Source organism: Podarcis gaigeae (genome assembly GCF_964106915.1).
Source record: "Podarcis gaigeae genome assembly, chromosome: 2".
In the NCBI taxonomy this organism is placed as follows: domain Eukaryota; kingdom Metazoa; phylum Chordata; class Lepidosauria; order Squamata; family Lacertidae; genus Podarcis; species Podarcis gaigeae.
Window position 1 is genome coordinate 38,620,638 of NC_139679.1, and position 20,207 is coordinate 38,640,844.

At 41.5% G+C, this 20,207-nt stretch overlaps 1 long non-coding RNA gene across 1 annotated transcript in view; it reads right to left on the reverse strand.

The window, feature by feature from the left end:
- LOC310839568 overlaps nt 1–20,207 on the reverse strand; it is a 321,862-nt gene that overhangs the window by 272,450 nt on the left and 29,205 nt on the right. The window contains exon 3 of the long non-coding RNA XR_014561540.1: nt 7,202–7,267. This is a non-coding gene — a long non-coding RNA (uncharacterized lncRNA). The remainder of the gene's footprint in view (nt 1–7,201; nt 7,268–20,207) is intronic.

Here is a 20,207-nt window from a genome sequence, read left to right on the forward strand (position 1 = left end):
CCACCGCCAAGTGATTTCTGTTCTCATCCTGAAGCAGGATACTATTTCTAGGTTAGCGGAGTCTGTAACCTGAAGCGTCTGTAACCCGAGGTACCACTGTACCTGTTTATGCAACCATAGATTCCTGAGATCATTTAGTACCACTAAGGTCATTCAAGGTCTGGTCTCTTGCTTATAGCATACTTTATGCTAAAACCATTGTGCAAGTGGAAAACACTATTCTGACATATAGGTATAATTTTATAGGTAGATTATAAAGATTCTCTATAATCTTTAAATACAAAACCTTCAAATCATTGTTAAGCTACATTTCTCATTGTGGTATTTGGCCTCTACTATTTCTTTTTTTTTATAAGATATTTATTCAAGATTTTCTTAATACAATATAAAAAACAAACAAAATGACATATAACTTTACAATAATCTTACTTTCTTCACTTCATTGGACTTCCTCACGTCTCTCGTTCCTGCGTTCCAGGTTTATCAAACTTTGTCCAGCAATTTATCACCATGTTTCAAATCTTATTTTATAACTTTCAAATATTATGTCCCAAATGTTAAATAATTTTACCCCAATCTTAAAAACTTAATTTTAACATATTATTTAACCAAAATTTAACTTTTCATATATTTTCACTTATCTTCATATCCCTTTCAACTAATTTAATGGTGCCATATTATTTATAATCTTGCATCTTTCTCAACACTCATACAGTTTACAATATTTTTGTAAATAGTCCTTGAATTTCTTCCAGTCCTCCTCCATGGCCTCTTCTCCCAGGTCTCGGATTCTGCCGGTCATTTCTGCTAACTCCATATAGTCTATCAGTTGCGTCTGCCATTCTTCCAGTGTGGGTAAATCTTGGGTTTTCCAGTGCTTGGCGACTAGTATCCTTGCTGCTGTTGTTGCATACATAAAAAATGTTCGGTCCTTCTTTAACACCCTCTGGCCGATGATGCCTAAAAGAAAGGCCTCTGGTTTCTTAAGGAAGGTATACTTAAATACCTTTTTCAACTCATTATATATCATTTCCCAGAAAGCCTTGACTCTAGGGCAGGTCCACCAGAGGTGAAAGAATGTTCCTTCTGTTTCTTTACATTTCCAACATTTATTATCAGACAAATGGTATATTTTTGCAAGCTTGACTGGGGTCATGTACCACCTATATATCATTTTCATAATATTTTCTTTCAAGGCATTACATGCCGTGAATTTCAGACCGGTGATCCATAACCTTTCCCAGTCTGCAAACATAATATTGTACCCAATGTCCTGTGCCCATTTTATCATAGCCGATTTAACCGTTTCATCTTGTGTATTCCATTTTAACAGCAAATTATACATTCTCGAAAGTACCTTAGTCTTAGGTTCTAACAATTCCGTTTCCAACTTTGATTTTTCCACCTGGAATCCTATCTTTTTGTCCAACTTAGAAACCTCTTTGATCTGAGCATAATGTAGCCAATCTCGCACTTTGTCTTTTAATTTCTCCAAACTCTGCAGCCTCCAATTATCTCCATCTTTTTCTAATATTTCCCAATATTTCGGCCATTTGGCCTCCATATTGAGTCTTTTCCGGGCCTTAGCTTCCATTGGTGATAACCACCTTGGGGTCTTGTTTTCCAGCAAGTCTTTATATTTTATCCAGACATTAAACACTGCTTTCCTGACAATATGGTTCTTGAAAACCTTGTGACTTTTAACCTTGTCATACCACAAATATGCATGCCATCCATAAGCATTGTTAAAACCTTCCAGATCCAAAACATCAGTGTTTTCAAGAAGCAGCCAATCTTTCAGCCAGCAAAAAGCTGCTGATTCGTAGTACAACTTTAAGTCTGGCAGGGCAAAGCCCCCTCTTTCTTTAGCGTCAGTTAATATCTTAAACTTAATTCTGGGCTTTTTGCCCTGCCAGACAAATTTAGAAATGTCTCTTTGCCACCTCCCAAAACACTCCATTTTATCCACAATCTGTAAAGTCTGGAACAAAACCAACATTTTTGGCAATACATTCATTTTTATAGCAGCAATTCGGCCCGACAAGGAAAGTTTCAATCTTGACCAAGCTTCTAAATCCCTTTTAATTTCTAACCAACACTTTTCATAGTTGTCCTTGAATAGGCTCAGGTTCTTAACTATTATGTTTACCCCTAGGTATCTTACTTTTTTAACCACGTTTAACTCTGTCTCTTTCTGAAACCTTTCTGATTCCAAAGGTGTCATTTTTTCCCCAATACCTTAGTTTTCTGCTTGTTAAGTTTGAATCCCGCCACCCGACCAAACTCCTGAATCAATTGTAATACCCTTTTCGTACTAGATTCTGGCTCCTGTAAGGTCAAAACCAGGTCATCTGCAAAAGCTTTAAGTTTATACTGTTTCGCTCCGACCTGAATTCCTTCCACCAACCGGTCCCCTCTGATCATGTTCAAGAGCACCTCCAGGACCGAAATAAATAACAAAGGAGAGATAGGGCAACCTTGTTGTGTTCCTTTTTCAATTTTGAACTCTTCCGTCACCACATTGTTCACTATCAATTTAGCCTTTTGTTCTGAATAAATTGTGTCTATCCCATTCTCAAATCCCCATCCCACTCCCATCCCTTCCAAGTTTTTCTTCATAAACTTCCAAGAAATATTATCAAAGGCCTTCTCCGCATCTATAAAAATTAACACTGCTTTAGTATTAATATTTGTTTGCAAAAGTTCCAAAATGTCAATAATGTTCCTTGTGTTAGCAAACAAATGTCTACCTGGGAGAAAGCCTGCTTGGTCCTTGTGGATTACCTCATTTAAAACTTTTTTAAATCTACTTGCTAAAATGTCTGCAAATATTTTATAATCCACATTCAAGAGGGAGATGGGGCGGTAGTTCTTAAGTTGTGTCTTTTCAGTTTCTAGTTTGGGTATCAATGTGATGAAAGCTTCTTTCCACGACTCCGGTGCCTTCTTCCCCTCCATAATTTCATTGCAAACCTCCATTAATGGATGTATCAAGTAGTCTTTCAATGTCTTATAATATTTGGAGGTAAGCCCATCTGGCCCTGGAGACTTGCCCAGTTGCATATTCTGAATGGCTTCTTCAATCTCTTGTTGTGTTATTTTATAATTCAGGATTGTTCTATTTTCCTGAGACAGCCTTGGTAGACCATTCTTTGTCAAAAATTGTTCTATCTCCACCTCATTTTGCGGCCCTTGTGTATATAGTTGTTTAAAGTATCTCTGGAAACACTTTCTGATCTCCACTGGGTTCTGAATATTTCTTCCTTCAATCTCTAAATTTGTGACCGTGTTCAATTTTTGTCTCTTTTTCAGCTGCCATGCTAACAGCTTTCCACATTTATTTGCCGATTCAAAAGATCTTTGTTTCATTAGCTTGACTTTCCATTCCACTTCCTGATTTATCAATTTAGAGTATTGTGCTTGGTAGAGTTTAATTTCTCTTAAAATCTCCTTTGACTTCGGTCTCGATCTTAACTTCTTCTCACATTCTTTAATTTTCTCCAGAATCTTGTCTTTTTTCTCATTCTGTGCTCTTTTCTTTATGGTGTTCTGTTGTATCAGAAACCCCCTCATAACCGCTTTACTTGCGTCCCAGACGGTTCTTTTTTCCACCGTAGTGTTCAAATTTATCTCAAAGTAGTCCTTCAAAGCTTTTTGGGCCTTTTTAATAATCTCCTGATCTCTAAACAAATTGTCATTCATCTTCCATCTGAAGGAGCCGGTTGGAGTTAGTCTCATATCCATCTTTACGCATTATGGTCGGAGCAGGTTTTTGGGCAGATTTCCACTTTTCTTATCTTAGGTGCCAGACCTCTAGTTATCCATATTTGGTCGATTCTTGTCCATGTCAGTTGGGCTTCAGAAAAAAATGTTCCTTCTCTTCCCAGGGGATTCTTTGTTCTCCAAATGTCAATCAAGTCCATATTGTCAGTGAGTTCAAAAAATGTTTTAGGTAGTCTGCCATCTTTTGTCACATTTTGACTATGTGACTTATCCATGTTGGTCGATGCCACCTCATTCATATCTCCCATCATGATGATGTTGTCATAGTTCAGATAGTCCAGCATTATCTCATGCAACTTCTTATAAAATTCCGATTTCCCCTCATTTGGCGCATAAATTCCTAATATCAAAAACTTTTCTCCTTGGTTTTGTATCTCAATTGCCAAAATTCTTCCTTGCTCATCTTTAAATAAAAATTTTGGTGACAGGCTCTCTTTTGCATATATCACCACACCTCTTTTCTTGACTCGGTCCGAAGAAATAAATTCTTGGCCTAATCTTTTGTTTATTAACACTTTTCTGTGGAGCCTGGTCACATGTGTTTCTTGCAGGCAGATAATGTCCAATTGTCCTTTTTTCAATATGTGAAATATTCTTCTTTTTTCCGGAGAGTTGGCGCCATTGATGTTCCAACTCAGAAGTTGCAGAGACATCCTGGACAAATCTGTTATTCCTCTAGTGGTGGTATCTTTTCCTGGTCTTCTGACCCCGAAGGTGTAGGTGTAGGTGCAGACGCTGGTCCAGACCCTGAAGGTCTTTCAATCCCTTTCTGAAGGTCCTCTCCGTAGGCACTCAAAAATTTATCTTTATCCTCAGCTGTTTTAATTTTCACCTTCTTCCCTCTGAAAGTAAAAGATAATCCTTGGGGAAATTCCCACCTAAAGACAATTGAGTTGCTCCTCAGCAGTCTTACTAACTCAGTGTAGGTGGATCTAAGGTCCAAAAGTTGTTTAGGGATATCTTTATAGATCTCTGCTCTTCTGTCTGAAATTTCAAGTGACTTTTCGTAATGTAGGCCTAATATTTTGTCTCTTTCCTCCTTAGATCTCAAGGTAATCAAACAGTCTCTGGTCCTGTCTTTCCTTGTCAGTTTTCCAAGTCTAAAAGCAGTCACAATTTTAAAGTCCTTTTCTTCCTCCAAAGGCCAGAACTTGGAAAATTCTTTTGTCAGGAACTCAATTAAATTCCCTTGTTCAAGTTCTAATATTGACCTCAATCTTAAATTATTTTCCAGAGCCCGTAGTTCTATCATAGACAGATAGGCCTGCTGTTCTCCAATTTGCTTATGCAAAGGTTTTACCTCCTGCTTTAGTTCTTCAGCTTTTTGGTTGGCTTCCTCTGCCAATTTTCGGTTTTCTGCGGTGGCTTCAAATAATTTGCCAATTGATTGTGCATTCAAAGTGACTTGTTCAGTGAGTTTGTTAACACTGGCTGTATTTTGATCAATCTTAGCCGTTTGCTCATCCGCTTTTTTATCCAAAGCTTCCAATTTTTCAAAGATTTTATCTAGTACTGAGGTAGATCCTCCTGCTGCCATATCTTCCGGCAAAGGTTGCACAATTCCTTCTTCCCCTTCCAAAACAGCAGGGACAGATGATCTACGCGGCTGTGAAATTAAAGTCAAAGTTGTTTGTTTAGCTTTCGCTTTAGCCGCTCTTGTTCTCCCAGTGCCACTCATTCCAATTCTGTCTTATAATCAAGGTCAAACTGAGTGAGTTCCCATGGGAAACCACCAGCCCAGAGGGTAAACAGCCAAACAGGAGGAAAGGAAAGAGAAAGCAAAGTCACATACAATTGTAAATCCAAAGTCCTCTAGAGGGAGTTCGAATATATTTTGAGGGAAGAAACCAAGTTGTTAAAACCAATTGTTCAAAAGTCCAATCATTTCAAAGTTCCAAAACTTTTAAAACAATGCCCAGACAGCCGTTAATTTCCAGAGAAACCTTCAGTTTTCCTGTAGTTGGCAGAATTGGTCTTAAAAGCACAACAATGTTTCTATCAAGTGCCAGAAAAGATGATTCAATATAACAGTTCCAGTAACACTCAGCTGTAGCAATCCAAAGTAACAAAGTGTCAAAGTTTGCAATCTGACAGCTCTGTTAAACAGGCAGACCGCCTGCCTGGGTCTCTCTGTAAAATTGTAATTCCGGAAGAAGAGGTAAAGCACAGTCCATACTAAAGATTAAGTCACTTTAACCATTAAATCCTAAATCTCCATAAAAACAGCTCCGGTAGATGCGCAGATTGGGACGCAGGTGGCACTGTGGGTTAAAGCCTCAGCGCCTAGGACTTGCCGATCGAAAGGTCGGCGGTTCGAATCCCTACGGCGGGGTGCGCTCCCGTTGCTCGGTCCCAGCGCCTGCCAACCTAGCAGTTCGAAAGCACCTCCGGGTGCAAGTAGATAAATAGGGACCGCTTACCAGCGGGAAGGTAAACGGCGTTTCCGTGTGCGGCTCTGGCTCGCCAGAGCAGCGATGTCACACTGGCCACGTGACCCGGAAGTGTCTCCGGACAGCGCTGGCCCCTGGCCTCTTAAGTGAGATGGGCGCACAACCCCAGAGTCTGTCAAGACTGGCCCGTACGGGCAGGGGTACCTTTACCTTTTTACTAGATGCGCAGATTGGTTGCTTTTAACGCCTCATCAAAGGCTCCAAGCTTCAAAGTCCTTTGCTTTAGATCTTAAGCAAAGACGGGAGACGGACTTCCTGGTTGCGTCTCCCGCTTTTAGCCGAATTGTCAGTAATTTAGCCTCCAATTATTTCTAACTTTTTCTTACTCACGGGTTGGTGCTTTTTGGATCGAATGTTCCCAGGAAAAAAGGTCAGCGCTCACCGACAGCGGCCATGCAGCTTCACTCCACGGAAAGAGCGATCGACTCACAGCACCGCGCCAGCCCCTCCACGCTCCGAAACCCCTTACGGGGTCCCTTCACCGTTTTGGGGGGCGCTTCTGGTGCCCGCCGAGTCCCCACGACCACAGGCTTTCGCTGCCTGTGGGTTTCTGATGCGGGTCTCCGCTTCACCGTAGTGGACGACCCGTTTCCGCGGAGCTCCCCCTTCACCACTGGAAAAGGGCAGCCATTGCCATTCGCGCCGCCTCCGGAAGTTCGGCCTCTACTATTTCTACACAGCACATACAACTGCACAGTTCTTAAAAATGCACCACATCTATATGCCCCTACTTCAGGAAAATTATGCCGCCTTAATTACGGTAGTCTGCTATGAGTTAAGGAAATCCCCCACCCCAATAAAAATATCACAAGCATATATATTTTTATCTCAGAGGCATCTTGACCATTCCTGTGGGGCTGCCTGTTACTTTACGCACCATGTAATGTATATACAAGGAAAGGGGGTTAGGTTTTTAAAATACAATGATGCAACAGTGAAAGCATGTGAAGCAAATTTCAGAGACTGACCTTTCTGTTCTCATAGAGATCCTCGTTTTCTTTGGTTTTATATTCACATGTAGCTGTTTCCATGTCCTAGGAAAAAGAAAGAGTGCCTTCATATTGTTGTCAACTATTAAAAATGCAGGTAATTGAGCTGTGGTTGTGTGATATCCAGATAAGTGTCTGTTATTTGAGGGCATTTGTTAACAGTTCAAGAACTGCTATATTTCGTAAGACCAATCACCATTCAGTGTCAATAAGCTGTACAGTACTTGCATCCCGTTTTTCAATCAGGTATGGCTAGTTTCTACAAAGAAATATATTGAAAACAGTTGTGAAATGAATTATTCTGTATGATTAAAATTATGGTTACCATTTAGAAGTCCTGAAAGAATTCAGTTCATCATATCAGCAATCCACAGGAAAGAAGAGACTAAGTTTTGCAGTCCAAGGGCTGCAATGAGAGTTTGTCACCCACATACAATGGGTATCTTTATGTGACTAAGTTATTTCTGCAATTCTATGTGGTTCTTGGATCACTTGTATTCAACATCAGAAGGTATAGACTTCCATGTATAAATGCAACCTTTCTGGACAGGCACATGTAGGTACTTTTTGCTTTGCCTTGGGTTCACTAAAGATGCATTGTTTTCCATCCCTAGTTATCATAATAACATTGCTTGCACAGCTAACAGCACTACAGCAGCACTCAAGACCAGCATCGTGGGCACAGCCAAACACAGAGAAAGTGAAGTCTGACCCAGCACATTCACAGCTAAAGGTACCACTTTTTGGTGGCGTTTGCCATTAACTTAGTAATACATTTTCCAGGGCATCTATAACCACAGATTCACTGAGTTAGATACAATATATGTATTGTGTTGCTATGTTATCCTTTCCTTTCTTCAAGGAATTTAAGATGGCATAGAATATATGGGGATTATCTCACTGTATCCTCACAACCACAGGGTATATTTGTGTTGCATTTGTATTTATTGTTTTTATTTGGACCCTTACTGATGTGTGGTTGTATGGATGTTTTAGCTGAAATTCCTGCATTGCAGGGGCTTAGACTAGATGACTCTTGGGTCCCTTCCAACTCTAAGATTCTATTATTCTACGATTTATAGATTACTGTCAGCTGCCATTAACTTTTAGGAAAGGCAGGACACAAATATTCAAAATAAAAAAACCAACCCAGCTTAGGCTGACAATGTGTATGACTAGTCACAATTCACTTAGCGAGACTCATGGCTGAGTGAGCAGGAAGCCAAACCTAGTTCTCCTTGGTCTTAGTCAACTAAACACCAAATCAGGGCTGCTATCTTATTAGGGAGTAAAGCCAACTGCTGAACACAATGTGACGTTTCTAAGTAAACACACATTTTTGAATAAACATACACTGTGGACAAGACTTTTCTATTTCTGTATGGTATTTTCCACAGGGCTGCACCACATGAAGGACTTTCAAGCTTCCAAACTAGTCCCTTGCAGGAAAAGAGAAAGACAAATAATTGAAAATAGCCGATTCCCATCAGCCCCAGCCTGCATGGCCAAATGGCAGGGAGTAGTCCAACAACATCTGGTTCTCTATCTCTGCCTTACGTGTTTGCTGTAAGTATTGCTGAAACACTGATACATTAATGCTAAGAATTAATCTCATCCTTTAGTAATGCCTAAAAGTCACGAATGCCAGTTGTAGTTTTCTACCATTCTTTAGGTGCTTTTAGTTTATTTGTGGCTCTCATTCCATTGGATAACTCATAACTGCTAAGAACGTGTATAAGAATATGTGGAAAATATAGATATATGAGCTATTTCGTTGACCTTCAACCCAGTGGTACCCTGAGTGTATCAGTGGTGGAAACTTGCTAATCATATTTCTTTTTGCTTTAGTGCATGAATCCAGAGTTTAAAGCCGCTTAATTCCCTTCAAGATGTGAGATCTTTCTTTCTCTCATTAGATGGTTTAAACATGTGGTCCTCTCTGGTTGGTTGACATTTATCTGTCCTAGAAGACAACGGAACAGTGCGTCTTGGGGGTGAAGTCAAACCGTTAGAGAATTACAGTGCCTGCTGTGGCTGTAGAGACTGATATGAGAGATACATGTTTTGTTGCAGCTGGGGCAGATCAAAGTGTCTAGTTGTGCTGATGCAGATATACAATGGCGTTTCTTCTTTCTGCACTCCTCCCAGCGGTCATTCCTTCTCTGTTCATTGCTGTGGATACACATGACTGATTGTTTCCAGGCACTGTGGATGTCTGCAAGGGATTAGCACATACTGGGGTTAAAGTTGCCAGCCTTCATGTCATCTCTACTCCACTGAAATCAATGGGATTGAAATGTGCTTTATTTTGACTGGGTTGTTCCGTTTGTTTGGAGAGAAAATTACTCTAGTTAGCTGAGGTATAGCAGGCATTCCTCAATTTGATTTGATATCATTTTACATCCCTCCCCCCAGCATGTGATCCTTAGGTTAATTTCAGAAAACAAGCCATATTATCTCAACAGGAGCTTGTTGGCCTCAACAATTCACTTTTATAATTATTCACAAAACTACCATGATTCAATTATTACAAGTGGAAGTCAGTATTGCACACTACTTAATTATAAGGCACAAGCTTACAAGAGCAATAATGCAGGTGTGCAATGATACAGAAGGAAGAAATTATAAATTTCACTAGCTTTATGTTACCAATACCTTCAAAGTCCTGTAAATCAGGGGTTGCCAATGTGGTGTCCTCCAGATGTTTTTGGCTATGATCTTACCCAGCCCCTGGGTATTGGCCATGCTGGCTGGGGCTGATGGAGACTTGTAGTCCACAACTGAACATAATGAAAAGTTCTAGGGTATGAGACAAGTGATTTGATGGAATTGTTATATTAAAAACCAGATTTCTACTTGGGCAGCTTTAAAGTAGCTCATAGACTGACTGCCCTCCCAAAATAACTTTAGCCTCTTTGGATAAAACTGGCACCATTTACTTTATTTTATTTCCACCCATCTCTCTGAAAGAATTTCTGATCGATTCTGAGGAATAGAACAAAGTTCTAGATAAGAAAAGGTATTGTCCAAGGCAGAAATTCTGAAGACGAGGGGTCAGTTTCCTGGTAAGAGAGGATATGAACAGCATCTTGGGCACCATATGGGAAGACTTAGCAGCACCATGGATAGGGGAAGGGATGGCCTCTCTAGCTGATTTTAGACAAGCAACTGGTAGTATGAATCAATTGTTGCTCTTCCACTTTTAGCTACAAACAGACTTCAAAAAACATTCTACACTACTGGGATTGTTGCGCTTTTCCTGTATGCGCCTCCTGCTGCATTTCATTCATGCCTGTAGCTGCGATGCTGCTGCTGTGGGTGGGAAAGGTGCAATTTACCTGAGTGGCCATGAGGGATGGGGGGGAGTGATCCTTAAATTAAACCAATACATTATATATTTAGCACTAAGCACTTAATAATTTAAGTGTGATTGCCCGTTGACTTATATTTCTTTAAAACTGAAGTACTTAACATTTTTTTGGATTGGAAATATAATCTGGAATATAAATTGGGAATGGGGGAAAAACCACATTACTAAAATGGCAATTCAAATGAGTTTTTTGTTTAGTTTTTAAAGAATACACTAGAATTCTGGTATTAGGTCAGGATAAACAAAATGAAAAGTTGTAGCTCAGTTGTAGAGCATCTGCCTTGCCTGCAGAATGTCTCAGATTTAATTGCCAGCATCTCTAGGCAGGGGTGGGAAATACTTCTACCTGAAATTATGAAGAGCTGCTGCCAGTCAGTGTACAATACCAAGCTACAAGGACCAATAGTCTGACTCACTTTAAGTCAGCCTCCTATTTTCCCCAAGAGAGGCTTTCTTCTTTTCCATGCAATGCATAACCAGTTTATGGCACTAATTGTCATAAGATGCAGAGATGGCAAATTCTAGATGCTGCCTGAGGACAAACACCACCAGAGTCTGCCCATTCCTGAGACTGATGGTGAAGATACCCCTTCTCACAGCAGTTCCACATAAACGGTTTCATAAGTGATATACACTCTGAATCAGAATGCCAGTCCCAATCTCCTCTCCAGTTTGTTGCAGTCAAGACAGACTAGCAGGATCAGTCAGCGTGGAAGAAAGAGCTAGTTGATGTGATACCCAAAAGGAGATGGTTGCTTTAGACCAGGGGTGGCTAACTTGTGGCCATCCAGATTTTGCTGAACCACAGCATCCATCATCACTGACCTTTGGCCATTGTGGCCAGGTCTGATGGGAGTTGTAGTTCAGTAACATCTGAGGCACATGTTAGCCATTCCTGCTCTAGACCCCACATCTGGAAGCAACCTCCTACTTGCCAGCTACTTATCTGAATTCTGGGTGCTTTTTTGGCCCAGTCTTTTCTTTCTTTGCTTCTTATTCCTTCTCAGCAGCTTATTTATTTGGCCAACCCACCCAGAACGCCCTAACCCAGATGTTTCCAGAGGGGATGTCTGAATAAATGAAGCCCCAGTTGGTTCTATCAGCTCACTTTTTCCCTTCCTTGATAAACCAGAGACCCTGGGGAAACCCAAGGTCATCTTTAAATTAGTTTTTTTAACTCTAGATGGAGGGGGTGGGGAATCAGCTCAAGAAATCAGGCTAATATTGCTTTATGAGGCACACTGAGTCTTTCTGGGAGTTCAGCTTGCAGGAAGATATTGTACAGCAAGTCACATCTATTGTGAGTCTTAAGAAAGGTGCCTTGTTTTAAAATTTAGCAAGAAGTTGAGATAAGAAAAGAAAGAAACTATGGAAAGATGGTATAATTTTTGGATGGTGTTTCTGTGTATTAGTTAAAACAGCCACAATTCATACCAAATCAGCATGCATCAAATTCCTTTCCTAAGTTATTTTTGAAGCTTGGGGGGGCGCTGGATCTGATATAGCTAAAATTTAAACATAGCAAAATAAAATAAACTGCAGCCTTTTCAAATATTATCTCACAGTTCACTGTGTACCCTCCACCCTTTCTCCTCATGGCAAGACCAACCACTGCATAAAAATGCTTTTCATCATTTGCAAAAATTTGATGCCCAAAATAGCCCCCTGGTTGCCTTAGCAACTAGCATTTATTTCCCCTCCTCCCCTTCCATTTCTCTCCCCCCCCCCCTTTTACCCTTTGCATATTGCTGCATATTTCTATCATCTCTTTCCAGGCACAGTTCATAAACACGGCTGCATAATAAAGAATGTTATCACCAATGACTTACAGCCCAGCTGCTGCAAATAAGATATGAAGTGGCAGGGAAATACAATTTCATGCAGCTAGGACAACAGATTGATAGGGTGCCCTTCAAATTTGATGCCACTTCTTTAAGTCTGTCCAAATTAAAAAAAAAAAGTTGGTTTGCTCTCCTCCTCCCCCTTTCCTTGGTAGCAATAGACAATAAAGGCGAGAGATAATTCATAGGGATTCTCATTACGTCTGGAGCAACCGTGCCCTGAGATATTGACAATTCAAAGAGATGCACGTTTCTTCTCCCCTCTGCCCTGGTTCTCCAGCTCTCCTTCCACACTGAAACACTTATCCATCTAGTCTGTGCACCTTTTTAATTTAAATATTGTCCCTTTCAAATTATTGTTCAGACTCAGGTTTCTTGGGGGAGGTTTGCCATAGACAAGAGATAAAATAAAATCCTTAACTCCCACCATCACCACCTTCAAAGTTTGATTTGATTCAAGAGATATGAAAGCTACAGATTTAATGGGAAGAGATCTCAGGGACATTGTCTCTGTCAAAGAGAAGAGAGAGGAGATTGCTTCTCAAGGATGCCTCTTGGCAATTGCTTGCTGATGGGATGCCCTCAGCATGAGGGTTTGGACATTGATCTGAACAGACAAGAGTTATCATCCTGGTCCTTTATGGCACAATCATAGGGCCATTAAATTCCATTGAAACACAGAGTTGCCATTCCAACAAAGAAGACTTGCTACACACTGGAACGTTCCTGAGAAAGCATCCATGAATTAGTATTTCATTTGAAAGAAACTCATCTTGACTTTGTATTAATTGTTTGTTTGTGCAAGTGTAATACAGTCATGTAGATAACTTTTTTATGGGAGCATCATGTGGACCTCTGATCATGCAGATCTACAAAGGCATCAGATAGACAGATGCAGGGCAGTAGTAACCAATGTGGCAGACTGTAGTTAAGTACTATGACTCCCATCAGCCCCTATCCCATGACCAACACTGAGGAATAGAAGAAGAAGAAGAGGAGTTTGGATTTGATATCCCGCTTTATCACTACCCGAAGGAGTCACAAAGCGGCTAACATTCTCCTTTCCCTTCCTCCCCCACAACAAACACTCTGTGAGGTGAGTGGGGCTGAGAGACTTCAGAGAAGTGTGACTAGCCCAAGGTCACCCAGCAGCTGCATGCGGAGGAGCGGAGACACGAACCCGGTTCCCCAGATTATGAGTCTATCGCTCTTAACCACTACACCACACTACACCATAGGAACTGTAGTACAACAACATCAGAAGGGAACCACATTGGCTATCCCTGACGCAAGGTGTGGTCATGGGGCAGGCTGGATATGGAGAATAAAATGGGAGAAGGGAAACCCACTTTGGGAAAGAGAAGATTTTCAAGCCTGGCTGCTAAATTTAACCCAATGACCTACATAGACTTCATTCTGAGACTACATAGCTGTCTAGGAAGGAGGTGAGGCTTGCAATCAGGGTGTTATCTGGGGCAAGCTTCACAACATGCAACATCTTAAAGTGTATCAGGTACATATAATTATAATTTTCTTATATTTGGATCCCACCTTGTTTCTATCATGGAACTCAAGGTGATATACTTGGGGTTCCCAAGCGGTCTCCCATCTAGACTTTAACCAGATCCACACCTGCTTGGCTTCAGCAAGGTCTCAGGTGCCTTCAAACTATACTAAAAAATAAATAACTTTACAAAAGGAAGTGACAGTTTTTTCATAAAGCATGTTGCCTGTAAGGTAATTAGAATTGGCCTGTCTAAACAACTAGCATCCTTTGTGTTCAAAGGATGTGTTTGTGTATTTTGAGTACACTCACTCATGATTGTGTTCATCAGTGGTCTCAAACAAACTACAGATCTTTCTATTTCCCTCCCTATTTACAATCTGATGAGGCATGCAAGTTTTGATGACCACCGGACACTGGGTATGGTAACTCTGGGAAATTCAAAAGATGTGTATTTATGGGTTTCTGGCTATGTCACAAGTCAATTGTGGTTGTTCCTCACTGCCCTCTGTGGGCAGTGGGGGAGGTTCAGGTTGGGGAAAGCCAGGATTTATGAGACAAAAATCTTGGCAATGTTCTCCAGTGGAGTCTGGGGAGCTCACCGCATCCCGCTGTGCCACTTAAGCCCATGTCTGCCAACCTGACAGGCAGAATGGGTGCAACCTGGGAGTGTTTCCCTGCCATGGATGAGCCTCTGTCTCCGGCATGATTTGTGCTTGGTTCCTCCTTAATCTGGAATATTGGTGTTAATCAAGAGGAAATGTTTCTGCTTGTAGGTATGTTTCAACCAATCATTAACAGTTCCTATTGATGCTCATGCTCATTATTTGAACATGGGGACAAACTTCAATTGATAATGAAAGCCTTTAGTGTTTTCCCCTGATTCTGACATGATAGAGATATAGATAGGATTTCCAATCTTGGAGAAAACAGCCCCTGGATAATCAAAGGGCTCTGACTCCACTTCTCTCCCTTCCTTAACAGTTGGTAGTCTATGACTGCCAGGTACCTCAAGAGATGGTTTTCAGATGCATTAACTACTCAATGTTAGCATACAAACCCTCCATATGAGGGATACCACAGGGCCACATGGACTAGCTCCACCTTCTGGCACCAATGTACCCAGTTACCATGTGCCCACCACCCAAGCATTCTAGCAGGGCCAGCCCACCAATGAGGTAAGGTGAGGCAATTGCCTCATACGGCAGAAGCCACGGGGCAGCAGATCCTTGTATATTTCTTTATTCCCCACCTTGTTCCTGGTGTACCTTTTCTTCCCTGGCGGGAGGGGGGGCACAATTCTGTGCTTTGCCTCAGGTACCAAAATGTACTAGGCTGGCCCTATATTCAGGCAGTGCGAGGACGGACCCTGAAAGAACACCAAAGGGATATCATGATTAGACCAGGGTTCCCCCTCACATGTATACATTACTAGAGCTTCTTCCCATGCCAGATGAATGCATGAACAGTAGGGAGTGCACCACCAGGCAGAACAGCAGGGAGGGAAGGCTGGCCCATGCAGCTCTGTAACCTCATTTACATGTTCTTTCATGACCTGAGGATTTCCTGCCTATGTAAACAGAGCCCCCTCCCACTTAATGATTTTGTAGAGTTTTGATATAAAACATCAACAATGCATTAAATAAAATAAAATCCATTTATGCTGTCCACACATCTTCAGCTCTCTCTTTTTCTTCCTTCTCACAGCAATAAAAAATAAATTTGAGGTTGTTGACTCAAGATAATAACCTCAAATTAAGAACTTAAAAACAACAACACACAATCCCCAATTATCCTTTATTTTGTAAGCAATTCTTTTGTCAGATGTAGAGAAATGGGAAAAATCCAGATTCAAAGCTAAAGCTCCCCTGGAATGTTGCTTTGAAGACAGCTCTGTCTCTGCATAATAGCAGATAATAGTTGTAGGCAGAACAATGCCGTTATGCGAAAAGTGGAAACAGGTGAGCTTTGTCAATTTTGCTTCTGTGCCAAAAGGGACATCTTAGCCATGTAAAAATATGGAGGGGGGGCAGGACATACTGCGTGGAACTGGAGGGATCAGCTCTCCCTATGCCAATACCCTTGGTAATATTGAATACCTATTGACTTCTGAGGCTTTGACATGAGTTGGGTGTGGCAGCTCAGTTAAATTCTCAGAAAATAAGATCTACAGGGCCAGATAAAATTCACCAGCATCAGGAGGGTAACAGTGGTTCCCGAAAGAAGGGAAGGCTCCTTCCCATTGCTGATTCTTTTAGAAGGGAAGTTTCATTTGCTATCCGCAGTGATCCCGCAGTCCTGGTGCAAATGATGTGGGCAGGGGGGTGGGTTTGCTTTATTACCCAAGCATAGACTTGTAGTTTGAGATAAGTTAGAGGGGGGCTCTTCTATATGTCAGATTTCAAAATTGCATAAGTGATAGAAGAGCTGCTGAGACGCTTAACGAAGAAGCTGCCTATATAGCACAGCCAACCTCCCCACACCAAAAACCTCAACTGTTTTGCTTACTGAAGAGACAAATCACCATTCACCTGGTAGAAGGACAATATTTGAAAAGGGCTGGAATGCACAGTCCTATGAAAGCTTTCTCAGAAGTCTCACCAAGGTCAACATGAATCCACAATTCTGCTTATCATATTTGTCATAGCAAGTTTTCCATCCCTCTCTGCTGAGAATGGAGAGGGGACCCCTAGCCTACCTGCCCAGCTCCAAGATACAGTTGTTCTGTGGGCTTCTGTGGGCTCAGCTGTGGAAACAACCCTCAACCCCCTCTCCAACTCCAAACTAGAACCTTGTAGGGAGACATGGGCATTGTCCCTAGCCTCATACAGAGGCACAAGAACACAAGGTTAGACATCAGAGACAAGGGGAAGGGTGAGGTCCTGGTGACCACAAGTTTTGCCCCCCCCAAGCCAGTCAAAATTTGTGGAGCCCTGTCCGCAGGCTACCTCACTAAGGAATACAACCAGAGATGGATAAGTGAAAGCACACCTCAATTCAACAGTATAGGCATTGCAGGATAATTTTCTCTGAAGAGAATACCCAGACTCTCCAATCCTAGCCAAAGTCATTATTGAAGCAAGCTGCTGCCCTGTGTGGAGGCCAAGTTCAAGAGCACAGCACCTTCATTTCCTTGAATAGCAAAACCCATTTATCTTTTTCTCCCTTGAGTAAACAAACAAGCCACCCACCACCACCACCCTGTCCTATAAATGCCCCATAATATACAGTATCCAAAATGTACATTTAATTCCATCTTTGCTAAAACCTTAAACCCTACTGACACCATAAAACATCAGTGGACTGCCGGCTATGATTGTCTCTCATAATTGAGGAGAACATTAAGGCAAGAGGAATTGTGCTGAAAAATGACATCTTATCTATTTCTTCCCCACCCTTGCTCTCTATATGCCACATTTTTGTCATTGCAGGTCATACACCTGCTCCCTACTTCATAATACACAGAAGTGATAAATGCTTGGATGAACAGATTACTGGAGGCCGTGTCAATCTGGAAACAGGAAAACTCACTCAATTGCCAGCTTTTTTGTCCTGTAGAAAAATAAAATGCCAATACCATGAATTTGTCTTTCTCCTCTCTTGTGCTACGGGTGATGATTGATTGTCAAGAAAGAGACCATATTAGAGCTGGAGGGGAGTTTCAAGATGAGGGTGACCATGCCCAGGTTTCAAAGAAGGGAGGATAATTTACATGAAACAAAGTAAGCCATATTTGACCATGACCTCATCTTGACTTCCGCATATATTAGATATGTTTTCTTAGAAAAGTGTTGCATCCATGATGCAGTACATACTACGAAGATTTGCCAACCCCCGCTATGCTTGGACCTCAATGCGCTTATTAGACAAAGACCATTCCATATCACTTTATTCCATCATTGGCTGACATAACAAGGTCTTACAAATGCATGTTGAAATACATAACATATTTTGGTTATATTCCTTCAGAATGTTTAAAAATAGATAACTAGCCAAAGCTGCAGTATCCATTTCTAATCTCCTTCATGTTTTAGACTCTGATTAAAATGTTGAATTCAGGTAGAATTGACAGTTTGGGCAAGACACCTGATGGATGAAAAACATGGTCCTTCAGCACATTTGATTGTGGTATCTTGGCTTTTCTATGCTTCTATGGTGAATTTTTTTGGCTGTGACATTTTATTGCCAGCTCCAAACCCAACCTCCTGGATTCAAACAGACATTAGCCATCATGTCTCTCTCTCCAGCCCATTGTTTCACTGTGTTACCTCACTCCTAACTTCATACTCTAAGCTTCCAGCCTACATTGCTTCTATTGCTTACCCCTTTCTACTGTAAGCTCTCTAACTGCAGAGGGATGGATGAGCCCTATTCAACTGGAGTCACATTCCCAGTTCCTATGATCCTTTGCTGTCTTAATGGTCCATCATCCAGGTTATCACCTCACACAGGAGGTTAGTCCTGGCTTAATCAGCTTTTGACAACATCACAGGAAGCACAAGTCTTAGCTGAATGGGCAGATGCTGTCACAACAGAGAAGGTCCTCTTCAGGGTTACCAACAAAAGTGCTCCTCTGAAATGTGGAACAACAAAGAGCACCGCTCTGCAGCCACCTGTAATGAGTGAATAGGACAATACAGGAAGATGCAGACATTTTGAGACCAACCATTCTGCACAGTCCCAAGGCTGACAAAGTGGACTTTGGACAGTATGTGCAGTGAATACTGAACTGGTCCTCAAATTAACTGAACATGCAGACACATCTGTGGTGAGTTTGTTTGCTCAAGATGACCATTCCCATTCACAAAGCAATCATCCAAAGGACTGTATGTTGCTGTTAAGAAAATGGAAGGTTGGCATCATGTTACGCCAACAACTGCCTATGAAGCATTTTTTTTACTGAAATGAACTACACCTTTCAGTGGGGAATGACTGAGGAAGGTAAATAGGCTTCATCCCTATTTAAGAATAGGCATGGAATCATCCCTACAGTGAAGTTTTCCAGGAAATTTCATTTAGTCTTTGTGGGAGGCAAAGTCAGCAAAAGTGTCATATCTGCTCACATGGGAAATGGAGGGGAGAGCCCTATAGCTCACAGCATCTGCCACCAAGTGTCCACAGCTGAGGGGATGGCTGGCAAAGTGTGTGCTAAGGTGGAAGGGACTGAACTAGCTTCTCATCCATGGATGGGGTCATTTCTAGGTCAATGGATGAGCAAGGCTAGAGGGGAGTGGGAATTCTGTGTTGCCTTTACGCACACTTTGTGAAGAGCAAGCAGCTGATGTTTGCCTAAATGCCAGTGCCCGGCGCTAGACTTCAGAGGCATTTTCTTTTTAATAAATACAAGCCCATGGAAAGGTGGGAAATGATCACAGCTGCCCTGGTTTCTTCTAACCAAAACGAATGCAAATCTCATTTTTAAAAGAAAAGAAAAAATGAATCCCCCTTACATTTTGTGCCTGATTTGTGCATAAAACTTCTCTAGATTTACACAAGCCAACTCCATAAGTCATTCACTTCCCAATCGGGTCCTATATCTTGATGACCTTTTAGAAACCAATGACTGCTTTTCTGTTGTTATCCGTAATTGGAAAAGCACTGGAGATAAGAAAATTTATAGCAATGAATGATCTACCTGAGCAAGACAATAAAGAATATCAGGCAGCAGGAAGGGGGAGAGATGGTATGAAAACACAGGCATGTGTGCACACCACATGCACAGAGGACAAAGATGAACTTTGCTTTAAAACAAGTTGTTCGTGCAACCCTGTCATCCTTCCACCCATAAGACAATAAAGACGAACAGGCAGCTAGAAAGGGAAGTGATACTATGTCTTCTTTTCCTTACTCACCCCTGCCTGACAGATCTGAATTGACCTTGGGTTATTCTTAATCCTTACCCACACATTCTCCTCTGTTTGCCCTTTTAACAGCAGCTGCTTCCTGCGAGTTGCTGTTGTTACAGATATTCATCCTTCTCAAGAGGTGCTCTAATAAGCAGAGTAAGGACATAACTTTAGTGCCCTCAGGCAGCACCTCTTTGACCCTTGGATGCACTTTGGAGATGGCTATGCAGATATTTGGCTATTCCATTGTATTACAAGTCCAACAAAGGTAGCAGAGATGATCACATACTGGATCCGGTGTTCTGCACTGGTGTGGATAAGATGGAGGAAGGAGTGCTATAATCCTTCCAGAAGAATATATTGGCAACTAGAAGCAGTTTGAGTGTGTGTGTGTATGTGTAGCCACAACACTTGCTTCCCAGCA